Source organism: Asparagus officinalis, chromosome 7 (assembly GCF_001876935.1).
Source record: "Asparagus officinalis chromosome 7, Aspof.V1, whole genome shotgun sequence".
NCBI lineage: Eukaryota > Viridiplantae > Streptophyta > Magnoliopsida > Asparagales > Asparagaceae > Asparagus > Asparagus officinalis.
Window position 1 is genome coordinate 105,784,862 of NC_033800.1, and position 26,432 is coordinate 105,811,293.

Genomic DNA, 26,432 nt, shown 5'->3' on the forward strand with positions numbered 1-26,432 from the left:
AAATAACCTAATTAAAATATTAATCAAGTTAGTGAATAGTAGCCAAGCACACCCTAAGACTTGTCTTCTGACATGATCCGATAAATTACACTAACCGGATGGATAATCTTCTATATTTGGTTACTCGTGCATTTGGGACATAAAGCTTTGTTTCAGTTTTTTATAAATCTTCGCTAAACAAGAAATTACGAAATCTTGTCCTTAGATCCCAATGGGAACATAAGACAAAATAGGAAAACAAATAATTGGCGTATATATATTGATTAGGACTTGCTATTCCCCTTGAATTAGGGGGAATAAACGAAAAAGATTAAATAATAACCAACTTGTTTTTAGCTACTGTATTCGGTTCCTTCCCTTTGTCTGGGCCTCTGAATATATACCCTCAAATTTTTCATATTTGCAAAATTATCCTCTAAATCTTAGTATTTGCAAAATTACCCTCCGATTCTCTCACATTAAGTTTTGCCACTTTCACTTGATGATTTAGTTTTAAACAGAAAATATTTTAAATCTATTAGAAAATTTTGACGTCGTCCTATTTAAAAATCATTATTTTTAAGTAGGGGAGACAGACAAATCCTATGTAAGAAATTTGGAAAGTAATTTTACATATTCTAGGGTGAATATATAGGTAAAAATGAAAGATTTGAGCGGTATGTAAGCGGAACCCTGAAAAAATATCTTCGTTTAACACCAATTCCACTATACAACTTTTTTATTTTAAATAAAAAAATACACAAATATAAGTTAACCTTGCGTATTACTAGCCCCAGTAAATCTAGTGTTTTAAGGTGTTAAGTTAATAGTTTATGGAAAAATGTGTGTATATTATTTACAACATTCACATTATTGTAGATAATATATTCAGTTCCTTCCCTTTATTTTGGTTTTGAATATAGCCCTCAAATTCATATTTGTGAATTTATCCTCTAAATCTTGGTATTGGCAAGATTATCTTCCAATTCTCTTGCATTATGTTTACCTTCTTTCACTTGATGATTTAGTTTTTAAATAAAGAATATTTTAAACCTATTAGAAAATTTTGACATTGTCCTAGTTAAAAAGCATTATTTATAAGTAATAGATAGAAAAAAATCCAACGTATGAGAATTGGGGCAAATAGCAAGATTTGGAGGGTGAATTTGCGAAAATGAAAGATTTGAGACGTGTGAATGCGGAACCCAAAAAAATAAAATAAAATAAAATAAAAATAAAGAAATATCTTCGGTTGCTCGTGCTCAAATTTTAACCCCAATTCTACTATCAAATTTTTTTTCTCTTTAGTAAACAAAAGACCCAAATATGAGTCAACATTGCTTAATATTAGACCCATCAAATCTAGTGTTTTAAGATGTTAAGATAATAGTTTGCGGAAAAAGTTTTTAGATTATAGGTCCACTTGGTATGATGTAACGAAGTTAGAACAACCACACTGTTGTCAAGAAGTAGGTTATATCATAGGGTTATTTGCACACATTCCCTTCAAATTATGGGTATTTGCTAAACTATCCCTAAAGTATCACTATTTTTTCAAAAATATTTTGAAAAATCATATTTTAACAAGGATCATTTGCTAATTTCAAGACCCGTTTCTAAAATGTCCACTATAAGTTGCTTTATTTGTGGTAAAATTGGTCATGTTTTGGAATATTTTTTCTAAAAAATAAGCCAAAAGGTGAAAAACTAGCTTTGATTGCAAAGAGGATGATTTATAACAAGAATGGGCATGTTTGGATCCCAAGATCACAAATACACTCTTGCAAGTGAATTGGCAGGCTAGGGAACATAGCAATATGTGATAGTTGGATTCGGGCTGCTCAAAGCATATGGCATGGGATATCATTTAATTTCTTAGTTAAAAATAAAGAAAGGAGGGTATGTTACTCTTGGGGACAATAGTAAAGATAAAATGTCATCCCCTGTGTCTCGAAATCACATATGTTGTGCGCGGCGCGGAAGCGGTCGAATCACACAATCCGAACAAGAGAGATCACAACCAAATAAATAAGCACAATCACCAAATAACACAAGAGATTTACGTGGTTCGGCAAGTTGCCTACGTCCACGGGGCAAGAAGAGGGGAGTTTTTACTATAAGAAATTAAGAGAATACAAATAGAGTTACAAATCTCACCGATCAAACCCTAAAACAAAGCTCTATATCTCTCACAACTCTCTCACAATTGGTGCAACAATTCTCTCTTCAAGGCTGCTCAAAATCGTCCTTGAGTTACCCTAAACAATTAGGTTTTGAGTTATATATAACTCAGAAACGAAACGGGTCAAAATCCAAAAGGCTCAGCCCAAACAGACTGCGGTCGACTGCGGCGGTCGACCGCGTAGGTTCGCGCCACAAACCCGAGAGTAAAAATCGATTACAGTCATCCGCGGTCGACCGCCATCAGCTCCGAATCCTACTGCCCTTCGTGCACGTTGGCGGTCGACCGCGGCGGTCGACCGCCAGACTTTCTGGCTGATTTCTTTGCTGTTTTCTGTAATTCTTCAATTCTCCACCTCGGCGAATGTTTCCACCAAAACTGAGCCGACATCAAATTATCCAATAGTCCCTCAACAAGTCAGGGAACCAATTTAGAGCTGAAACGCGATCTCCCCCCCCATCCGAATCAACTGATCAAACCGGCTGCATCTGAAAGACTGCCTACGTATCCTCTTGCCTAAGGAATCAAGCCGAACGTAGTTCACCCAAATGGCCTCCAAAAGCCTCAATCCACTAGAAGAGTTCGCAACCCTTCTCCAACATCACGATCAAGTCTGCGGCTAATAGCACCTCCAATGGCCCTAAACTGAACTAATCCAAACATCTTCACCTAAGATGAACCAATGGCCATATCCAGACTACATCTATCAGCTGTACTCAAATCAATCAACCTATCATCTGCATCCAAATCAACATGATTCCTAATCTGTGTCACATCAGCTGGAATCCCAAATGATGCAGTATGATCTGGAGTTTCCACCCAACGTGGAGTAGCATCACCCTCCACCCGCTGCGATGTCCCAAAGATCTGATCACCACTCTCCACCTGCCGAGAGTCAAACGTGACATACCTGCTCAGAACAAAGTCAGAAGCCAATACCTGATAATCAAACACGCATCTGAATCCAAAATGTGCTATCGGATCAAATCTCACATCCACGATGTGACCAAGTGCTGGGTAGCCAAACATCCGACGCAACCCAAAATCTGAAGCAGCTCTACCAGATCCCATATTTCTACATGTAGCAGTCGGCAACCTATACATGAGACAGCCCAAACCTGTCGTAGCCTGCACACTAATACCAATGCTTGACATCAAACGTCGATCCTCCTCCAGAAAAGAACAGCTACCCAAATCTGTCATCTAGCCTTGTCGCCTCAAAGTTTCCACACCAATGAAGTATCTCCTATTACCGTGAGCTCGGCACAAATACAAGAAAGAACCCCTACCATAATCAGAACGTCGGGTTACCTTTCTACCAACACACTTCCTCTATCTGTTGCGGGCTTCTAGGACTTCACACCAACGGGACTTGGTTGCAACCCACCAATGCCTAGAGCAATCCCCAACTGCGGAAACCACATACCTATTACCTCCCAATGATGCTCCCTTGGAACGCCCCTGAATGCCTGAATGAACACCCCTCAGAAGACCCCTCGAATGATGGATAGAAGTGCCAAACTCCACCTCGGTCTTCTCGCTCATACCAATGGGTTCACAGGACTTCAAACTGCAGGTCAAAGCACTCCTCAACAACCTATGGCCCGGTATTCCAATCAAATACCCCAGCATCAAACAACGCCACAGTCTAGCCAAATCTGATGAAGTCGTCATCTCCCTATCAATCGTCGTGCTTCCAAGCAAATAATACAAATTGCTTCTTCTGACGCCCTTCATAACAATCATGGACCCCAATGTGACCTTCAAACGTGCATCCACCAAGGTCACTTTATAACCAGATGCCACCAAAGCTCCTAGTGAAATGATGTTCCTCGACAACTGCGGAACGAACCTCACTCCTTCCAACTCCTGAATCACTCCGTCATACATCCAAATACGAACGGTACCAATACCACCAATAGAGCATGCATGTCCATTACCCATGAGCACAACATCCTCTCTTTCCAACTTCTGAAAGCTGGAGAACCAATCCCTCCTAGGGCAAACGTGGTGTGAAGCACTAGAATCCAACATCCACTTTATAGAGTTGGCAACACAAACTGACGGAAGTGCAGACAATGAATAGCCCGAAGAATCCGAATCTGAATTGTTACCACTAGTCTTGACAATATTCACCTGTGAAGCTTGTACAGCTTTCCCCTTATTCTTCTCTGCTCAATCTAACTTTGGGCATTTGGCTTTTCAATGTCCATCCTCTTTACAAAAGGTACACTGATTCCTACGAATCCTACGATGTGCACCTCTAGACTGCGACCTCCTGCTTCGGTTTGAACCATGGCCATGAACTACTAATGCATCTCCCGATGCCTTCTCGGAGGACTCATCAACACTCTTCCTCAACTCATAATTCACCAATGCTGAGGTCACCTCCTTGTAACTAACAGTAGTTCTTCTATTAATCATAGTTAGGACAAAAGTACCATAATCATTATCGGGCAACGAACACAAAAGTAGCATCGCCTTGTCTTCATCCTCAACCATGATATCCACATTAGCCATGTCTGAAAGTAGCTTTGTAAAGTTGTTAACATGCTCCCTAATGGAAACTCCCCTCTTCATCTTGAACTGGTAAAACCTCTTCTTCAAGTGAAGCCGATTCTCAATGCTCTTAGTAAGATACTTTTCATTGAGTGTTTCCCACATCTTCTTCGCCGACGTCTCGTTCATCATATCATAAATAAGATCCGGCGTCAAGCATGATCGAATAACTCCACACGCCCTACTATTCATCTTCTTCCAAACCTTAGCTTTCATCTCGATAGGTTTCTCTTGTAACTCAAGAGTCTCCTCCAAATTCTGAGCGTCCAAAGCATCTATCACCTGGCACCTCCACAAACCGAAATTGATCTTACCATCAAACTTCGGAATATCGATCTTCATGTTATTGATACTCAAACTATGTATTGTCTTCGTAAGAGACGATCCCGATGTGCTTGCTTCACCCATGTTGTCGATCTAACTCTTCAAATATGAATCCTTCAATGAATCCTTCAAACAAGCCTCAAGTCGAACCCGAAGCTCTGATACCAATTATTATACGCGGCGCGGAAGCGGTCGAATCACACAATCCGAACAAGAGAGATCACAACCAAATAAACAAGCACAATCACCAAATAACACAAGAGATTTACGTGGTTCGGCAAGTTGCCTACGTCCACGGGGCAAGGAGGGGGGAGTTCTTACTATAAGAAATCAAGAGAATACAAATAGAGTTACAAATCTCACCAATCAAACCCTAAAACAAAACTCTATATCTCTCACAACTCTCCCATAATTGGATGCAACAATTCTCTCTTCAAGGCTGCTCAAAATCGTCCTTGAGTTACCCTAAACAATCAGGTTTTGAGTTATATATAACTCAGAAATGAAACGGGTCAAAATCCAAAAGGCCCAGCCCAAACAGACTGCGGTCGACCGTGGCGGTCGACCGCACAGGTTTCGCGATCGACCGCGGCGGTCGGCCCGTGCACGTTGGCGGTCGACCGCGACGGTCGACCGCCAGACTTTCTGGCTGATTTCTTTGCTGTTTCCTATAATTCTTCAACATAAGGGTATGTGACTAGGCTAAAGAACATCGCAATTGGGCCAAACTCACCCAAAGGTATATACTTAAGCCTATCTGATAGATCGGTACATACATTTCAACAACAACAACTAGAACAAATCATCATTCAATGGAGATCTCTATCCATCTTTATTAGCACAAGGTTAAGAACTCACCTAAACAAACACACGGAGCAAGTGGACCGGATCCCCTTTCTACTTATTGGAAGCCCAAGTCGTGAAGATTTGTGTGGAAGACAAATATTACCAAATATAATATGTTAGACCATAAGTTGGGTATGCTTGCTCTAACTTTTAAATTTGAGCAAAACGACCAATGTACATATACAATTGATTATTCATTTGAGCCATGTTATAACATAACATTGACCACAACATGTACAGTGAAATCTTTGGAGGTGTTAATTATTCGAATCCTTATTATTGAGTTTGTCTTTATCATGTTGGTTTATGAATACCATACCCACAATAATTGAGCAGTGTTGTATTCACATAGAGTGGATTGATTTTCATTCTGGTTATCATCAGCTGCGAGTTCGGGAGATGGATATTTCCAAAACCACCTTTCTGACTTGATATGGATCCTTCAAGTTCCTTATCATGCTATTTGGGCTGACCAATGCACCCGCGGCATGGATTTGATGAACCGGATTTTTCGTCCATACTTGGACAAGTTTATGATCATTTTTATTAACAACATCCTTATATATTCGAGATTAGAGGCTGAGCACGAGCAACATCTTCGATTGGCTTTGTAGACTTTTCGGGAGCATCAATTATATGCTAATTTTAACAAGTGTGAGTTTTAGCAATTTGAGGTTAAATTTTTGGTCCATGTCATCAGCAGAGAGGACATTGCAGTGGATCCCGCAAAAGTAGAGGTAGTACTTCATTGGGAGCCACCAAAGATCGTTTCAGAGATTTGTAGTTTCTTAGGTTTGGCTGGTTATTATAGAAAGTTTATTCAAGACTTCTCGAAAATTGCGATGCCACTTACATACCTTACGAAGAAGGGTGTACCATTTGTTTGGGACATGGAATGCCAGGAGGCCTTTCAGACATTAAAGGCTAAGTTGACTACAACGTCAATACTGACTATCCCAAGCAGTGATAAGACCTTCGTCGTCTATATGGATGCATCATTAGCGGGTCTAAGAGGTGTTTTAATGCAGACCCAGAGATCAGTAGCTTATATCTCACGACAGTTGAGGGCACCTGAGCATGACTATCCCGCGCACGACTTAGAGCTAGCAGCAGTAATCTTCACACTAAAGACATGGAGACATTACATGTATGGAGTGCAATTGAGCTATTCACAAATCATCAGAGTTTGAAGTATCTTTTCTCTTAAAAGGAACCCAACCAGAGGCAGCAGCGATGGATAGAGTTTATTAAGGATTATGAGTTCGAGATTCACTACCATCTGGGGAAAGTGAATGTTGTAGCGGACGCGTTGAGCAGGATGCGTCGCCACATGATTTCATCTTTGAGGTACTCGTTATATCCAGATCTTTACACCCTTAGCCAATTTGACTTTAGACCGGAGATCGGTAGGGGCTGCGCATTTTTAGGGGCTTTGTGCTTGCAACCATCTTCGAATAATAGAGTTGTTAGAGCTTAGCTAGAGGACTCTTGGATTCAAATCCGAAAGGAGGAGATTTCTAAAGAGCCAAAGACTGATTGGACCATTAAGGTAGATGGAGGACTTTGATTGAAGGGTCGATTAGTGATGCCAAGCAATCCACAACTAAAGAAAGACTTATTTGATAAGGCGCATCGCACCAGGTACATAGTGCATCTAGGCATGACTAAAATATATAAGGACCTGAAGAGACACTTTTGTTGGAGCGGCATGCATAGGGAGATTGCAGAGTATGTGGCAAAATATTTTACCTGCTAGCAAGTGAAGGCAGTACACTAAAGACCAGCAAGAACCCTACATCTTTTACCTATTCCATACTGAAAGTGGGTAGATATTTCTATGAACTTCATTGTAAGATTGCCGAGATCGAAGAAGGGGAATGATTCAGTTTGGATGATAGTGGATCGATTGACGAAGTCAGCACATTTCATTCCAGTGAAGACGACTTATACTATAGAGACTTATGCAAGGATATTCATTCAGGAGATCTTGAGATTACATGGAGTTCTACAGACGATCGTATCAGACCGAGGCTCAGTTTTTACTTCACACTTTTGGAGGAGCTTCCACAATTCTTTCGGTAGCTACTTGTCATATTCTAGCGTTTCCACCCGTAGATAGATGGACAAACAGAGAGAGTTAACCAAGTATTAGAGGACATGTTACGGGCATGTATTATAGATTTTTAGGGTAGCTCGGAGGACCATATTCCATTAATTGAGTTTGCTTATAACAACAATTATCAAGCGATGATAGGTATGGTACCATATGAGGCGTTGTACTGGAGGCCCTGTAGAACACCTATTTGTTGGGTAGAACAAGAGGACAACTTGCTACTTTGACCGGAACTCGTGAGACAGACCACAGAGAAGGTAGCAATAATTTGGAAGTACATTCTTGTAGCGCAGAGTCGTCGGAAGAGTTACGCAGATCAGAGGTGACAACCATTAGAGTTCCAAGTTGGGGACTATGTATTGTTTAAAGTATCACCAATAAAGGGAGTTTAGCAATTTAGTAGACGGGAAAAAAAGCTTGCCCCGAGATACATTGGTCCGTTCTGGATAGTTGAGCGCATTGGAACCGTTTTGAATCAGCTAGATCTTCCAGCATCAATGTCAAACATACACGATGTCTTCCATGTTTTGATGCTTAAAAAGCATCTACGCGATGAGAAGCAGCAACGAGTGTTAGATGCACCAGAGGTTGAGATTCATGATGATTTTACCACTATTGAAATTCTTGTTTGTATTCTTGCTAAGGAGGACAAGAAACTTAGAAACAAAGTAATACCTTTAGTCAAAGTTTAATGCAACCGGAAAGGAGTTAAGGAGGCTACTTGGGAGCGCGAAGAGTATATGCGTCGTAACTACCCACACCTCTTTGAGCAGGTAAATTAATTTGATTATGGAGGGTTCATTGTTTGGATTTTTACCCGACGTACTAGTTCCTCTTAGTAAGGAGTTAAGTAGAAGTATTATTCTAGATTGTTAAGTGTAGATATTGCTATATTTCATATCTAGAGATTAATAATACGAGATGTGTATGTAAGGGTTTTCTTGTCTGGATTATTCATTAATGTATTTTTCTGGTATTATTAATCTCTAAGATAAGATTGCGGAATTTTGGGGACGAAATTCTTTTAAGGGGGGAAAAATTTTAAAACCCCGTGAAATTTGAAAATATTATGATAAATAATAACAAATATGTTATATGGTTATAAATAACATATTTTCATGTTTGAGTATGCTAGAATTTTATTTGAGATCAAATCAATGTATATATATGAGTATAGAAGAGAATCATGCACGAAACATGCATAAGCTAAATCTATGCTCTTAGTAGTCTTCTATTAAGCTTAATTGTCAACTACTAAGGACATTAGTCGACTAGTAAGGGTATTAGTTGACTAGTCGGGCTGATTTCCAGATTCTTTTTGGGTTTTGGGTCAGTTCAGGGCTCAGCTTCATATATGTGTATATATACATGTTTTAAACTCTATTCCTGCACTTTTCACATGAGTTCACAGCCACCATCCCCCCTCAAAACCTAGATCTAGTTATTGGTGTTTCTCGAGGAGATTCGAGATGTTCATCGAGCAGAGTGCGAGATCGTGGGCTTTTGGCTGAAGAGGAGATCTTGCAAACGTGTCCAGGAGTTGCCACACGTGTTAAGGCAAGATCATCTCCCCGCACACCCGACCCATAGATTAAATCATGTTTTTATGACGTAATATGATTAACATGATGCTTAAATCTGTAACCAAATGCTAGATCTGTAGTTTTTCCTTACTGTTCTCATTTGATTCATGATCATGATCATTAGGGTTACTTTTAATTTCATTTTCAACATGTTAATCATGTTCTAATCATGTTTAAACCCAAGCTATGCAATTAATTGAGTTTACATGTTAATTAAAGTTACTTAAACCCTAGGTTTATGATACCTAAGTTATGTAAACATAGTTAAATTAATTTATATCTATTCTAAGTTAATTTGCAATCCTGCTTAGGGCTGTCCATCCGGGCCGGCCCGGCCCGGGAAACCGGGCCCGGGCCGGGCAAAACCCAAGCCCGGTCCATCCGGGCCGGCCCGGCCCGGGAAACCGGGCCCGGGCCGGGCAAAACCCAAGCCCGGACCCGGGCCATGGCCTGAGCGGGCCGGACACCGGGCCGGACCGGTTTGATTTTTTTTAAGAATTTTTTTTTTGTTTTTTTTTATTTTTTTAAAATTTTAACAAAACCATAAATCATAAATTATTTTAACAAAACCATAAATCATAAATTATTATAAAAAATGTCATAAATGTAATTAATAACTTGAAATGAAAAATCCGTTCGATGCTTTGTGTTCGCTTCTCGTATCTCCACCAATCCTGTAAGCACATCACCGCTTGTACAGTATACGGATCTAAGCATGTCCTGTGGTCGTCGATCAAACGTCCTGCTGTGCTGAAACGGATTCCGGGGCTACAGTCGAAACCTGCACTGATAGTAAGTCACGAACCATGGTGGAAAGTATAGGATATGAAACTGATCCATATACTTTCCACCATTGCAAAATATCTAAAGCATTTCCTTGACATTTAACTAAGGAAGCAGATAAATATTCGTCTATTTCAGAAACCTCTAATCCTGATGAAGTTCCAGATCCACCAGTTAGTTCAGCTACCATTGCATACCTATCAAAACTTACACTTTTACCTCGACCTGTGCTCGAAGCTGAAGGTGCCGAAGCTGAAGACTGTTGTGTAGCTACACCATATCTAGCTGCATACTCATCATATAAGGTTTGAAAATAATTTCTAATAGCTAAATAATGAGTAGTAGCAGTAAGGGTGGATCCATCATCTAAGTCTATAATCTGTCTACCATACAATGATTGTAACAAACTTCGAAGGCCAATTTCCTTCAAGCATGGATCAATAAGAACACCAATACCAAAAATATGAGGAATAGGCCTAAAATACTTATTAAATTTACTCTCCATTTCAAAAATTATACTTCCAAAAATATCATCCATACGATATTTTGTAAAAAAATTTTGAATATTTAAAATTTGTAAAGCAGCTAAAGTAATAGTTGGATAATAACAACCAGATAATAACATAGTAGCATCATAAAAAACTTGTAACATCTCATTTAATTTACATATAACTGTCCATTCCTCTTCAGTTATTCCATAAGCACTACCAGAGCTAGAACTAGAAGCATAAAAATTTATAAAATCATTTATAATTTCTTTATATTCTATTGCTACAGATAACATTGCATAGGTGGAATTCCACCTATGGTCAACATCTTTTGGAATTAGTCTAGGCTTATAATTTTTTCTTTTACAACATTGTTTCCATCTTTTAATTCTCATTTCAGAAGCATTATGCATATTAGTAACTGTTCTAACTTTTTCTATCATGGGTTTAATTTCAGAAAATGCACTTTGAACAATTAAATTTAAAATATGACAGATACATCTAACATGAAAAAGCTCACCATGACATGGCAATGACAAAGTTATTTTCAGAAAATCAACAGCTACATTATTATTACTTGCATTATCTAGTGAAAGAGTAAATATTCTTTGATCAATTTCTAGTTTCATAAGTTCTTCAACAATTAAATTTGCAACATTAATACCAGTGTGTGACTCTTCAATTGCAATAAAAGAAACAACTCTTTTAAACATTTTCCAACTTTCATCAATCCAGTGTGCTGTTATACATAAATAACCAGTTTGCACTCTAGATGACCAAATATCAGAAGTTAAAGAAAATTTGCAGTTTAAATTTTTAAAATAAGAAATTATTTTTCCCTGTTCCTCAACATAATATTTTAAAATATCACGTTGACAGGTTTGACGAGAAAATTTTGTAAATGCAGGATAAAAACCATCTCTAAATAAATCTTCAAATTCATCATCTTCTACTAATTTAAAAGGAAGGTTTTTAAGAACAATAAACCTGATTACGCATTTCCGGGCTCGGGCAGCGTCATAATTCCAACTGCCGAGGGTACCTGAAGAGGATGATTGGGAAAGCATAGACTGCCGGATATCACCTTGTAGATTTTGGCCTTTGTTGTGTTTTTCAATATGCCGTTTGAGATGGTTGGTGCCGCTCTTATGATGAGCTTTGAATATCTGGCCGCACAACGCACATTTCGCATTCTGAGAGATGATCCTACCGTGTTCATCCTTGGTGACGTCTATCTTCTCAAAAAAATTCCATACATCAGACCTCGGCCTTTTTGGAGCTCTTGGTGCCGTAGATTCGTCGCCACCAGATTCAGGATTAACACCGGTAGGATGAGGAGTTGTTGTAGGAGGACTCATCTCTGGATCGGTAGGAGTTGCATGTTGCTCTTCATAATCAGACCCAGAAGCCATTTGTTGGAAGTATTAGAAAATACAAAAGATTATAGGATAGTATATTAGTATGAGATAGTATAAGATTGTATAAGAGAGTAGTAGAGAGAGAAATAGATGAGTTTTGTTGTGAGAAAATGAATTGAAACCCCCCCTCTATTTATAGAAGCAGCCCCCTAGGTAAATGACCAAAAAACCCTCGAAAAATAGCCGTTTTTTGACCGTTTTAAGGGGCAAAACGGTCAAAAGACCAAATCTGGCCGTTAGGCCAGATTTGGCCCGCGCGCCGGGCCCTGCCCAAACGGTCACATTTTGTGCACGTTTCGGCCCGGCCGGCCGGGCCGCGGCTGGCTCGGCCCGGTGGCGGCGGCAACTGGTCACGTCTGTGACCGTTTTGGCTGACGGCCGGGCCGGGCGGGCCGCTGCGCGCCGGGCATTCGAAGCCCAGTTGCCATTTTTTGGGCACTGTTCCGGGCCCGGTCGCGTGGCGGGCGGGCAACGACGGGCCGCGTGGCCTCCGGCGCACCGCGACACGCCGGCCGCCGCTTTTTGGACACCCCTAATCCTGCTTATGCTAATCATGTTAATAACCCATGTTTTAAATTGAGAATTTTGGTTAATTAGGATGTTAACCCTAATTTGATTAATTTAATATTTTAATTATTGTTGAGATAATCTCTGTCAAATAATTATTTAGTTTAAACCTTGCTTTATGCTTCATGATAATAAAAATTTGTTTTTGAACAAGTTACAATATACGTAACATTAAAAAACTTAGTAGTCGACTACTAAGGTAGTTTACCAGAATACAGAGTTTGAATTGACACAGTGCAGTCAACTACTAAGCTTAGTTGTCGAATACTAAGATAGTTTTTCCTGAACATTGTTTTGCACCTTTTCGAGATGTGATCGTGGGGTTCGAGCCGCATGATGATATATGTATAGTTATGAATGCACACAAATAGTGTCGTAGTACACACTTGGGTATCCTTAAGGGGATTATGACGGGTTTTGACCTGATTATATTTGAGATAGAGTTTTAATACACAGTTACACACTTGCTGGATATCGTTGATGAGCTCAGCTCAGTAGTATATGAGATAGTGCGTCGATATACCAGATATACATAGTTTACATACGAGATGAATATCATTGATGAGCTCAGTTCAGTACTACGTGTGGTAGTGTATTGATATTCCATTTATACAGGTCATTGAGTTGGGTATGGATGCTTTGTCTAGCAGTCCATCCGCACGGGGTGCGATGAGGCTTGTGAGCCGTCTTTTAGGATATCTATATGGTAGGTCGTCCCGCACTCATGTTACGCATAGAGATCACGATGCGACTAATGAGCCGTGTACATTGTTTAGGATACTGACCAGGTAGTCTGTCTTGCATGATAATACGATGAATCAGAATCTTAAAAGGATTTGCATTGAGATGATTATTGATAGGCTGAGTCTTTGGCGGATGCCAGCTATGTATATGACTCATTGCTGAGATATATGACCGAGGTACTTTTCTCTTGAAAGTACATGAGATTATATGCTGATATTTATCTTATCTTCCTAGTGACAGTGGAAGATATTATAAATACGACAATATAAATGTCTTTACTTTATGTATTGCTTTATTTTATTCTTAGGTTGGATCAATGGTTAGAGATTCATAATTTGAGACATATGGTATATACATAAGGGTTTCCTTATTTGGATTATTTCACTCGATGTACTAGTCTCGTGTTGTGGGTCTCTAATTATTGATTTTATTTAGATTGTTTATCTCTAGTTTGGTGTTAATGTTTTTGTATCTATAATTTGATACATATGATATATACATGAGGGTTTTCTTGTTTGGATTATTTCACTCGATGTACTACGTCTCGCATTATAGGTGTCTAAATATTAATTCTATTAGATACGAGAAAATGATTTGGGTAGACTATGCTTAATAGATAGAACCTCCACTTCATCTAGCATCCCTTCCCCTAGGGAGGATAGATGTGACGCCCTTGGGTTCACACAAGGCTGCAGTCCGAGGTGAAACCAGGAATGTCAAACCTGTCATGCACCACACCGTGCAATGACATGTTTCACTATCACAATTACTATCTCTCTAGTAGAGTCAACAACAGGTGTAGGTACAAAAGCAAGTAAAAGATAATAAAGAGATATATTATGAAATAATAAAGATAAAAATGATATTTCATCATCCAACATACAAAAATATGAAGTGAATCTCTGAAATAACTAGTCTGGAGATCTCAACAAGTCTTAAATACAGAATATCTGATAAAAGAAAATAAGGCACACAGCCTTTACAACTTCTAGAACATAACTCTCAAATGTCTAAACAAAATATCTACAGTGGAGCTCCATAAATAAAATAAAACTACAAATGAAAGATGGACGCTAATAAGTATCGCCATCAACCTGCGACTCTTCGTGCACCTGGCTCGTTACCTGAAATGGGAGGGGACAACGAGCGTCAAAGCGCTAGCGAGCAACATCACAACCAACCCCAAGGGAGAGGGCTCGTTGCATATAGAAAATACAGTTAATACATATATACATAAAATCATTGATCCTAACAATAAGAGGATTTTAGTATTTAGGAAATTACAACACGAGCATAGGTACGTCGAGCGAAATAATCCAAACAAGAAAACCCTCATGTATATACCTTGTATCTTAAATTGTAAATCCCTAAATACCAAACCCAAGATCTAATACGGGAACAATAATATAAAGAAGACTAACCCATCTCAGAACTCAAATACCATGTCATTTCAAAACTCACATAAGTGTCATGTCCAGCCTATGCAAGTGTAAGTGTCATTATCAAGGTTTAAACAGGTGTCCAACACATGAACTAAGATTAGGTGTAGTGGATGCCCAACACATGGACTGCATATATAAATTGTCCAACACATAGACTGAATGATGAATGTCCAATACATGGACTGAATATAATGAATGTCCAACACATGGACTAAATATAATGAATGTCCAAAATATGGACTGCACATAATAATTTCCCAACACATGGACTGAATAAAATGTGTACAATATCGATGAGATTTATGAAAATGATGCATATACACTAATTTCACACGTGTCTCGGTGTGCGAATCTAAACTCATGTCTGTAAGCCATCTCACATATGAAGATACATAATAAACAATAATTTTTAATGCTAAAAATTTGAGGCGACTCCTCGTTCACATTAAAGCACACAACAAAAGTAAACATGCACAAACTGTGTCGGCGATCAACCGAAACAGGCAGAAACCCTTCACAGGTGTCTGTCTGCTTCGAAACAAATCTAGAAGTAACATCATTATTTTCCAAGCATAATATTACTGATATCAATATATATGAAACAACATAAAATAAAATATTAGCATGTAAATGTATCGTTGAAACCCTAAACATTCATATACACATGTTTAAACGTTTTAAAAGCAAAAACTTGAGATTTAATTCATGATTAATAAATTTTAGATCTAAAATTTGTCAAGGTTACTGTTGTAATCAATTAGAAAATTATGATAATGTATTCTCACTTCATAAGTTATAAAGATCTTTATTTTGTACACTAAAAATACGTTTTAGGCTCGAAAAATCGGAATAAAACTTAATAAAACGTGCAAAATAAAAAGGTGTAGAGTTGGAAGAGATGTTACTCGCCTCAGATGCTGAAAAACTCCTGCCATGTGAAAGAGAACCAATCCCCTTCGCTGCACTGCACAAAACCCGCAGAAAAATCATTCGAAATCCCTCAAAATCGGCAAAGAAAAGAACTAGGGTTTGAGAGAGGGGAAAAGGGGATGCTAGGGTTTGGAATACAGGTGAAAAGAGGTGTTTTTCATATTTAAACTTGTGTATATATGACAGCAAACCCGAAAAACTACAGCCTAACACCCGAAACCTGAAACTGGAAAACCCAGTCTGACTAGAAACATACTCTTTGGTATTTTGGCTGTAACTTTCGCATATGACCTCAGAATAAGGTGATTAAAGATTTATTGGAAAGCTGCTGAAGATATCTACAACTTTGGTCTTTTAAGTTTTTCCAATTCATAACATATCAGTGTGTAAAATATAAAATATTTTCACTGGTCATAAATTTTCAGATTTATACATCGAGCATGATTTGTGCATTTGCTCTTATATATATACATATATACATTGAATTGATCTCAAATCAATTCCTAGCATACTTAAACATCATAATATATTATTTATAAATATATAACATATTTATTATTATTTATCATAAAATATTCAAAAATTTGGGGTTTTACATTCTTCCCCCCTTAAAAGAATTTCGTCCTCGAAATTCAGAAATCATACTTAACGGAAAGATAGTATTTGAAAGTATGTCGAGGGTGAAATCCAACCTGCACATACACCTCTCATAATATTAAACTTTTGATAAGCATATTGGGATATTTATACTTAACAATCCAGAATGACTATATTCCCACTCAACCCTTAATCAAATGGAACTAGTACGTCGGACGAAAAATCCAAATAAGGATCCCTCATATATATTCCATATGTTCCAAAATATTAAGAATTAAGTGGAAATATCCTCATTCTAGCATTAAATCTAAATATAACCATACAAATAATCACACACATAAATCAATCCACTTCCTCAATAGGTGCAGGTAGTCGTGCTGCATAACATCTTCGCTCTCCCGAGAATCATCCTCAATGTCTACACTTAACCATCTAAAATGTAAATACCCCTACTTAACCCCTCACTAAATGGAACAAGTACATCGAACAAAAAATCCAAACAATGAACCCCTCATATATGTACCATATGTTCCGAGTACTTAGGAGTTAAGTGTTAATACCCTCATTTTAGTGTTAAGTATAAACATCACCATACATGTAACCATAAGTCATATATAAGTCATACTAAAATTTAATTTACCTGCTCAAACAGGTGAGGGTAGTCGCGACGCATATTCTCCTCGCGCTCCTAAGAAACCTCTTCAACTCCTCTCCCGTTCTACTAAACTTTCGCCAATGGAATCACTTGTTTCTATGTCTTTTGTCCTCTCTAACAAGTATACAAACTGGGATCTTAATCGTAGTCAAATCTTCCTGAAGCTAAAACTCCGATGCATCCAACACTCACTACTGCTTCTCATCATGTAAGTGCTTCTTGTGCATAGAAATATAAAATACATTGTGTATACTAGACATCGATGCTGGAAGACCTAGCATGTATGACACAACTCCCATGCGCTTCAAAATCTGGAAAGGTTCAATATACCTCGGTGCAAGCTTCCCTCATCTTCCGATTCGCTGAACGCCTTCCATATATGATACCTTCATCATAACTAATCTCTAACATGGAACTCCAAAGGTCTTCGTCTCTTATTTGCATAGCTCTTTGGCCGACTCTGAGCGGCTAGAATCCTCTATCTGATCAATGCTACCTTATCAGTAGTCTACGTCACAAGCTCTGGTCCAAACATTAAGCTATCCTCCGACTCTGCCCAACATATTGGTGATCTACAAGGTCTCCCGTACAATACCTTATACGGGGCCATACCGGTTATTGCTTGATAACTATTGTTATAAGCGAACTCTATCAGTGGAATATGATCCTCCCAACTACCTTGAAAGTTAATGATGCAAGCCCGCAACATGTCTTCCAACACTTGATTTACTCTCTTCGTCTGACCATCCGTCTGTGGGTGGAATACACTGCTATATGATAGTCTGCTGCCAAATGAATCCTGGAAACTTCTCCAAAAGTGTAAAGTGGACACTGAACCTTGATCCGATACAATCGTGTCTAGAACTTCATAAAGTCGAATTATCTCCTGAACATATATCCTCGCATACGTCTCAGCTATATATGTAGTCTTCACTGGAATAAAAAATGTGTTGACTTCGTTAGTCTATCCACTATCATCCAATCAGAATCATTCTCTTTCTTCGACTTCGACAACCCTACAATAAAGTCCATATAAATGTCTACTAACTTTCATTCTGGAATAGGTAAAGGCTGAAGTGTTCCTGCCGGTCTCTGAAGCTCTGCCTTCACTTGCTGACAAGTAAAACACTTGCCCACATATTCTGCAATCTCTCTATGCATACCACTCCACCAGAAGTGTCTCTTCAGGTCCTTGTACATCTTAGTGGTCCCTGGATGTACTGTGTACCGAGTACGATCTGCTTTATCTAATAACTCCCTCTTAAGCTCTGCACTAGCTAGCATAACTAATTTACTCTTCATCCGTAGACCTCCATCTGCTCTAATGGTCCAATCAGTTTTTGGCTCTTTAGTAATCTCCTCTTTTTGGATTTGAATCCAAGAGTCTTCCAACTAAGCTATGACAACTCTGTTACTCCAAGATGGCTGCATTGACACAGTTCCCAACAATACACTGGTTCCACCAATCTCGGGTCTAAAATCAAAGATCTCGATGCAATGAGCACCTTAAAGCCAAAACCCGATATCAACACTTCCTTCTTAAAGCATCTGCTACGACGTTTGCCTTCCCCGGATGATACTGAATCGCTAACTCGTAGTCCTTGATAAACTCAATCCACCTCCTCTGTCTCTGGTTGAGTTCCTTCTGAGAGAAAAGATACTTCAGACTCTGATGGTCTGTGAACAACTCAAACTGCACTCCATTCAAGTAGCGTCTCCACGCCTTCAGCGCGAATACTACCGCTGCTAACTCCAAATCGTGAGTGGGGTAGTTCTGCTCATGTACCCTTAACTGTCGTGAGATATATGCTACCACCCTCTGAGTCTGCATCAAGATGCCTCCTAAACCTACCAATGATGCATCTGTATAGACCATAAATGTCCTGTCGCTACTCGGAATAGTCAAAACCGACGCTGTAGTCAACTTAGCCTTCAAGGTATCAAAAGGCCTTCTGGCACTCCCCGCCCTAAATGAACTGTACACCCTTCTTCGTAAGGCGTATAAGTAGCATTAAAAACTTCGAGAAATCTTGGATGAACTTCCTGTAATAACCGGCTAAACCCAAGAAGCTTCGAATCTCTATCACCGTCTTCGGCGGTTCCAAATCAAGAACTACTATAAACTTAGTTGGATTCACTGCTATGCCTTCTCTGCTGATGACGTGGCCGAGAAATCTGACTTCTGAAAGGTAAAACCAGCATTTGCTGAACTTGGTATATAACTGATGCTCCTATAGAGTCTGCAAAGCTAACCGGAGATGCTGATCGTGATCTGCCTCCGATCTCGAATATATTAGAATATCATCGATAAAGACAATTATAAACTGGTCCAAGAAGGGATGAAAAACCCGGTTCATCAAATCCATGAATACCACGGGTGCATTAGTCAACCCAAATGGCATGACCAGAAACTTGAAAGATTCGTATCGAATCAGGACAAACCGCTTTAGGAAAATTCATCTCCCGAACTTGTAACTACAATAACCCAAATCAAAGATCAATCTTCGAGAAAAATATTACGCTTCGTGCAACTGATCGAACAAGTCATAAATCCTAACAAATCCGGATAGTGAACTTGTTCACATCATAACAATCTACACATAATCATAAGTTACCGTCCTCATTCTCCTGAAGAGGATCAATGATCCCATAAATAAAAAGATACTCCAGCGAGTAATACTCTAAGATAATAACTCATTTATCTAATTCTATCTGTAGCTCCCTTATCTCAGTAGGTGCCGTACGATAGGGTGCTCGGGATATCGGTACTGTGCTCGCTCCCTTATCTCAGTAGGTGCCGTACGATAGGGTGCTCGGGATATCGGTACTGTGCTCGGCTGCAACTCAATGCAGGAAATAACCTCTCTCACTGGAGGAAATCTAGGTATGTCCTGAATGACATCCTGATACTCTGAGACAATTTTGGTCTCACACAAATTAGCAATTCGGTCCCTCAGCATCACCTACTCTACGTATACCAGAAATAACCCACATTCCGGTCACCCTGTGAGGTTGCTACTATCTATACAAATCCAACGAATGCTCACAAGCTGACTGTTTCAGTACAACAGTCAATACTAGCAGGGTATGATGATAGCTAATCCATACCAAGAAAAAAATGTCGATATTTGACATCAGCAACATGATCAACTTGATGACTAGCTCAGACTCATCTAATCTCATGACACATCTCCTACAGATGGAAGGGACACCCCCCCTTAGAGGAGTAGAGACTGACAACGGAATATCTAAGGAATGTGCTACAAACTGAAACCTATCAACGAAGGAATGAAAGATAAGAGATAAGCGAATTTCTAAATCAAACTAGATCCGAGCTGAAAAGGAAATCACGAAGAAAGCTCCGCTCATACCCTGATCACACGGTACTACTGAATAAACTCTGCTGGTGGTGCAACAAATATGGGACCATCTGTCCTTCAGGAATCTCCTAGATAATGCAAATCTGGCCTGCTGGTCCGTAAATCCTCGGATTAACAAGTAGTGTCTCTATTTCCCCGCTGCTGGTCAAAATTGTGACTCTAAGACTATCGACTGTGACCTCTATCATGCTGGCTTCCTGCTGGTGTACTGCGACAAGTCTTTTGCTCTTGTTCGATGTTGTTGTGATTGTAACATGTACTCCGAACTCTGCACTACTTCGGCGCTCTCGAATCATATCGTGCTCCTTTCTTATATTATCCTTGTTGCTGGGTAAAAATCATTCTTCCGCTGCTAGGATTCTCTAGATTCTGTAATAGTTCTCTTGCCATTGTCATTGTCACTGTCTGGTTTTGATTTCTTCCTTCACCACGGGTATATCTCCCTACTTTACTTAGACTAGCTCTAACTGCTTGTTAAAGTATTGACTAAAATTCTCCCAAATAGATGTTAATTGTTACCTCGACAAAAATCTTGATGTCGTTGCTATCATCCAGCAATGTTCTCAATGCTGAATACATCTAACTTCTGCTTGGTACTAAGTCGATGTTTAAGAAATTTTCACATACTCCTTCCCTTATAGGTTGCAACTGAAATTGGCGTGCCTTGAAACTCTGGTGCACTTATTGTCTGATATCTTTCTTACTCTCTCAGGGCTAAACATCCTGCTCTGCGGCTCTATAAACAGCTGATTGTGGTGGTGGTGCCTTCATAAATATTACCTCTTTACTTTCACGACGGGTACAACCGGTGATGGAACTCCTGAAAGTGGTACTACTGACGAAAACAGATACACCTCTTGCTCCTCTAGTGTTGTAAGATCTTGCTGCTAACGGTGTCATGGAGTCAATCAAATACTATGGTGCCTGCTGCGGCTCGGCTCTGCATGCCCAGCTCTCCAGGTACGAGTTTTACCTCGACCATATCCTTATATATATATATATAACGTATAACAATACGAATTCATAACACATAGTATTCACACAAATACTTTCAATCAACATAAAATAATTATCATAAAAAATTATTCTTAAATTTTGAGATATACGCATATATCCTCCTCACTCATACTAGGAAATCCTTAGTGGACTCTCTACATGAATCCTAGGAAACTCTAACCTAGCTCCACGACTCGACATAGAATGATCCTAAGGATACTGGAACTAGAGCTCTGAAACCAACTGTGACGTCCCTGGGTTCACACAAGGCTGCAGTCCGAGGTGAAACCAGGAATATCAAACCTGCCATGCACCACACCGTGCAATAATATATTTCACCTTCACAATTACTATCTCTCTAGTAGAGTCAATAACAGGTGTAGGTACAAAAGCAAGTAAAAGATAATACAAGAGATATATGATGAAATAATAGAGATAAAAATGATATTTCATCATCCAACATAAAAAAATATGAAGTGAATCTCTGAAATAACTAGTCTGAAGATCTCAACAAGTCTTAAATATAGAATATCTGATAAAAGAAAATAAGGCACACAGCCTTTACAACTTCTAGAACATAACTCTCAAATGTCTAAACAAAATGTCTACAGTGGAGCTCCATAAATAAAATAAAACTACGAACGAAAGATGGACGCTAATAAGTATTGCCATCAACCTGCGACTCTCCATGTACCTGGCTCATTACCTGAAATGGGAGGGGACAACGAGCGTCAAAGTACTAGCGAGCAACATCACAACCAAACCCAAGGGAGAGGGCTGGTTCCATATTGAAAATACAGTTAATACATATATACATAAAATCATTGATCCTAACAATAAGAGGATTTTAGTATTTAGGAAATTATAACACGAGCATAGGTACGTCGAGCGAAATAATCCAAACAAGGAAACCCTCATGTATATACCTTGTATCTCAAATTGTAAATCCCTAAATACCAAACCCAAGATCTAATACAGGAACAATAATATAAAGAAGACTAACACATCTCAGAACTCAAATATAAGTGTAAGTGTCATACTCAAGGTTTAAACAGGTGTCCAACACATGGACTAAGACTAGGTATAGTGGACGCCCAGCATATGGACTGCATATATAAATTGTCCAGCACATGGACTGAATGATGAATGTCCAACACATGGACTGAATATAATGAATGTCCAACACATGGACTGAATATGATGAATGTCTAACACATGGACTGCACATAATAATTTCCCAACACATGGACTGAATAAAATGTGTAGAATATCGATGAGATTTATGAAAAGGATGCATATACACTAATTTCACACGTGTCTCGGTGTGCAAATCTAAACTCATATCCGTAAGCCATCTCACATATGAAGATACGTAATAAACAATAATTTCTAATGCTAAAAATTCCAGGCGACTCATCGTTCACATTAAAGCACACAACAAAAGTAAACTTGCACAAACTGTGTCGGCGATCAACCGAAACAGGCAGAAACCCTTCACAGGTGTCTGTCTGCTTCGAAACAAATCTAGAATTGACATCATTATTTTCCAAGCATAATATTACTGATATCAATATATATGAAACAACATAAAACAAAATATTAGCATGTAAATGTATCGTCGAAACCCTAAACATTTATATACTCATGTTTAAACGTTTTAAAAGCAAAAACTTGAGATTTAATTCATGATTAATAAATTCCAGATCTAAAATTTGTCAAGTTTACTGTTGTAATCAATTAGAAAATTATGATAATGTATTCTCACTTCATAAGTTATAAAGATCTTTATTTTGTACACTAAAAATACGTTTTAGGCTCGAAAAATCCGAATAAAACTTAATAAAACGTACAAAATAAAAGGATGTAGAGTTGGTCAAGATGATACTTACCTCAGAAGTTGAGAAAATCCTACCACGTGAAAGAGAACCAATCCCCTTCGCTGCACTGCACAAAACCCGCTAAAAAAATCCTCCAAAATCCCTCAAAATCGTCAAAGAAAAGAACTAGGGTTTGAGAGAGGGGAAAAGGGGCTGCTAGGGTTTGTAACACCGGAGAAAAGAGATGTTTTTCGTGTTTAAACATGTGTATATAAAACAGCAAACCCGAAAAATTACAGCCCAAAACCCGAATCCCGAAACTGGAAAAACCAATCTGACTAGAAACATACTCTTCGGTATTTTAGCTGTAACTTTCTCATCTGACCTCGGAATAAAGTGATTAAAGATTTGTTGGAAAGCTGCTGAAGATATTTACAACTTTTATCTTTTAAAATTTTCCATATTCATAACGTATCAGTATGTAAAATAAAAAATATCTCCACTGGTCATAAATTTCCAGATTTATACATCGAGCATGATTTCTGCATTTGCTCTTATATATATATACATATATACATTAAATTGATCTCAAATCAATTTCTAGCATACTTAAACATCATAATATATTATTTATAAATATATAACATATTTATTATTTTTTATCATAAAATATTCAAATTTTGGGGGTTTTATAATAGAGGTGAGCTTACTGTAGCGCTCTGACACTCTTCTTGTTAATCTTTTTATTTTTAAATTTTCTTTTTGGTAGCTCAGAGTTCCGGAGAGCCTCAGGATGATGGAGTTCTAATATAGTCATAGTCACGCATTTTAGTAGTTGAGACTCCACTATAGTTTTATGTTCTCATTCAGATATTAGAGTTTTCTTTTCATATTATAATGGCAGTGTACCTTAGTACGATTTTCAGTTGATTCATGTTGAGATATTTTCATTATTTTAGATATCATATGTATTTTAGTTGAGACATAATTTTCATTTATTAGATATCTCTGTCTATATCATGTCTATTGTTTTATTTTCTTATTTTGCCTGTTTGTACCTACACTTATATTTTATTCTACTAAAAGATATTACTGTGATTGGTGAAACAGGGTATTACAGGGTGTGGATGCATGACAGGGTTGACATCTCTGGGTTTACCTTGGACTGCATGACCAAGCTTCTCTCCAAAAAGCAAAGTGGTGATAACTCAATCAGAGATTATGTTGAACAGTTTCGCATTTAAGTTTGTAATGACAGGGCATGCCATTGTCGATGTTGTCCCAAACATATTAGCATAAGTTTTTGAGTTGTATTATCTCTAAGTTAGCATAAGTTCACATGGGTTCTGTTAAGAACACTCATGGAAAGATTGTAAGGAGAAAGTGTAAATTACAGAGAAATTTGCCGAACATTTTAACAAGTTTTACCCTCGTGCTAAAAATAAAGAGGGTAAGAACTGTTATAATCCAATAAAGAATTATTATAACCCTCAAGGATAAAATATAGACCCGACTTAGGGATAATCAAACTTCAACCTAAGTAAAAAAAAGGTGACTACTACCATAGTGACCTTTCAATTTGGTTCTATGCTAGAAACTAAGCTCAGAATGGATTCATTCCATTCTCACTACAAGAATGGAATTGGTCAATCATAGCCAACACGATCGACAGAGCAATGGCTTTGTCCCTCTTATAATGATAAAAGGCGAGATGATGTGGGTGTTAGGTCTCATGTTTATGAGCCTACCATCTAATTTAGTTTTGATGATTAACAAACAATTCCTAATAATATTGTCGAGTGTTTGTATTTGCATGTTAGGTATTTTACACAAAGATCCTCCTGTTAGAGGTTGGATGGACTTGCACCTACACGATCATATCCATTAGAGGATGAAAGAAATATCGGAATGAAGCGATGATGAATTCAAGTCAAGTACAAGATCAAGCTTCATCCACAACCAAGACGAGCTCAAATGAAGATTTTTAAGCTTGGGTATAGTTGTAGACTATCAAAAAATCACAACAGATAGCTTATCCCTATCAAACATTAACAAGGGGAGTTACAATTCAAAGACTTTCAGAAGGCTACAATTTTTAGACTTTCACATAGATTGATGAATGTTACAAATCGACGACCTTCATGACAACCGATGAAAATTCAGATCAATGGTCTTCACAACTAATAATGAGAGTTACAATCTGACGACTCTCACATTTCAAAGAGCTAAAGTGAAGATTGTAAAACAACGATCGTCGCAACGCTCTAAGAAAAGAGATTACAAGTCAACGATCTGTTCAATCCAAGACACAAAACTCATCCCTGCATCCCATAGGTGAAACACAAGTGATTGCATTTCAGAGTCAAAGCAACGCAATTACTACGTTCTCAGCTATCAACGCAGCTCAAACACACCATAAACGCAGTGTTCTCAGCCGCTAAACATAGCACCAACGCAGCTTCCAAGCACTACCCAACGCAGCTTCCAAGTTGCCAACGAAGCTTCCAAGCACTACCCAATGCAGCTTCCAACTGCTGCCAAACGTAGCTTCCAAACCATTGCGTCTGAGCTTCCAGACGCTGCATTCGAACTTCCAGACACAGCGTTTGAACTTAGAATTCATGCTAGAATGTGGATTTTGCATTTGACTCGATCAAATACGAGCTGAACTGTTTTAAAATTATTTTCCACGATTTGAGGGTGGTTACACCCCACTTAGGAGTGATTTAAGGGGCAATTACACCCCTTAATCCTCCTATAAATCTCAACGAACTCAACTGAGTTAGAGGTAAGAATTTTTTGGATCAGAAATGGCCTGAAGGGATCAGCATTATTCCTCAACAGAGATCATCTTCAACTTTAGCAACAAGGAGCTTGTTCTTGGCTATAACCAACTTTCGGTTTAAATCAACTCTTTTACAAGTGTTTAAACTCACTCTGAGTTCCTAAACTCGTTAAGAGTTAATTTCAAACTTGCTTTGCAAGTTCTCCGCGGAGTTAAATTATGAGGAGAAGATACCGTTCCAGTA

At 38.5% G+C, this 26,432-nt stretch overlaps 1 protein-coding gene across 1 annotated transcript in view; it reads left to right on the forward strand.

Annotated features, from left to right (window-relative positions):
- Positions 1 to 24,725, forward strand: part of LOC109851071 (anaphase-promoting complex subunit 2) — a 59,565-nt gene extending 34,840 nt beyond the window's left edge. Inside the window, exon 17 of the transcript XR_002249670.1 lies at positions 24,514 to 24,725. The gene's annotated coding sequence lies outside the window, so the exon portion shown is untranslated. The remainder of the gene's footprint in view (positions 1 to 24,513) is intronic.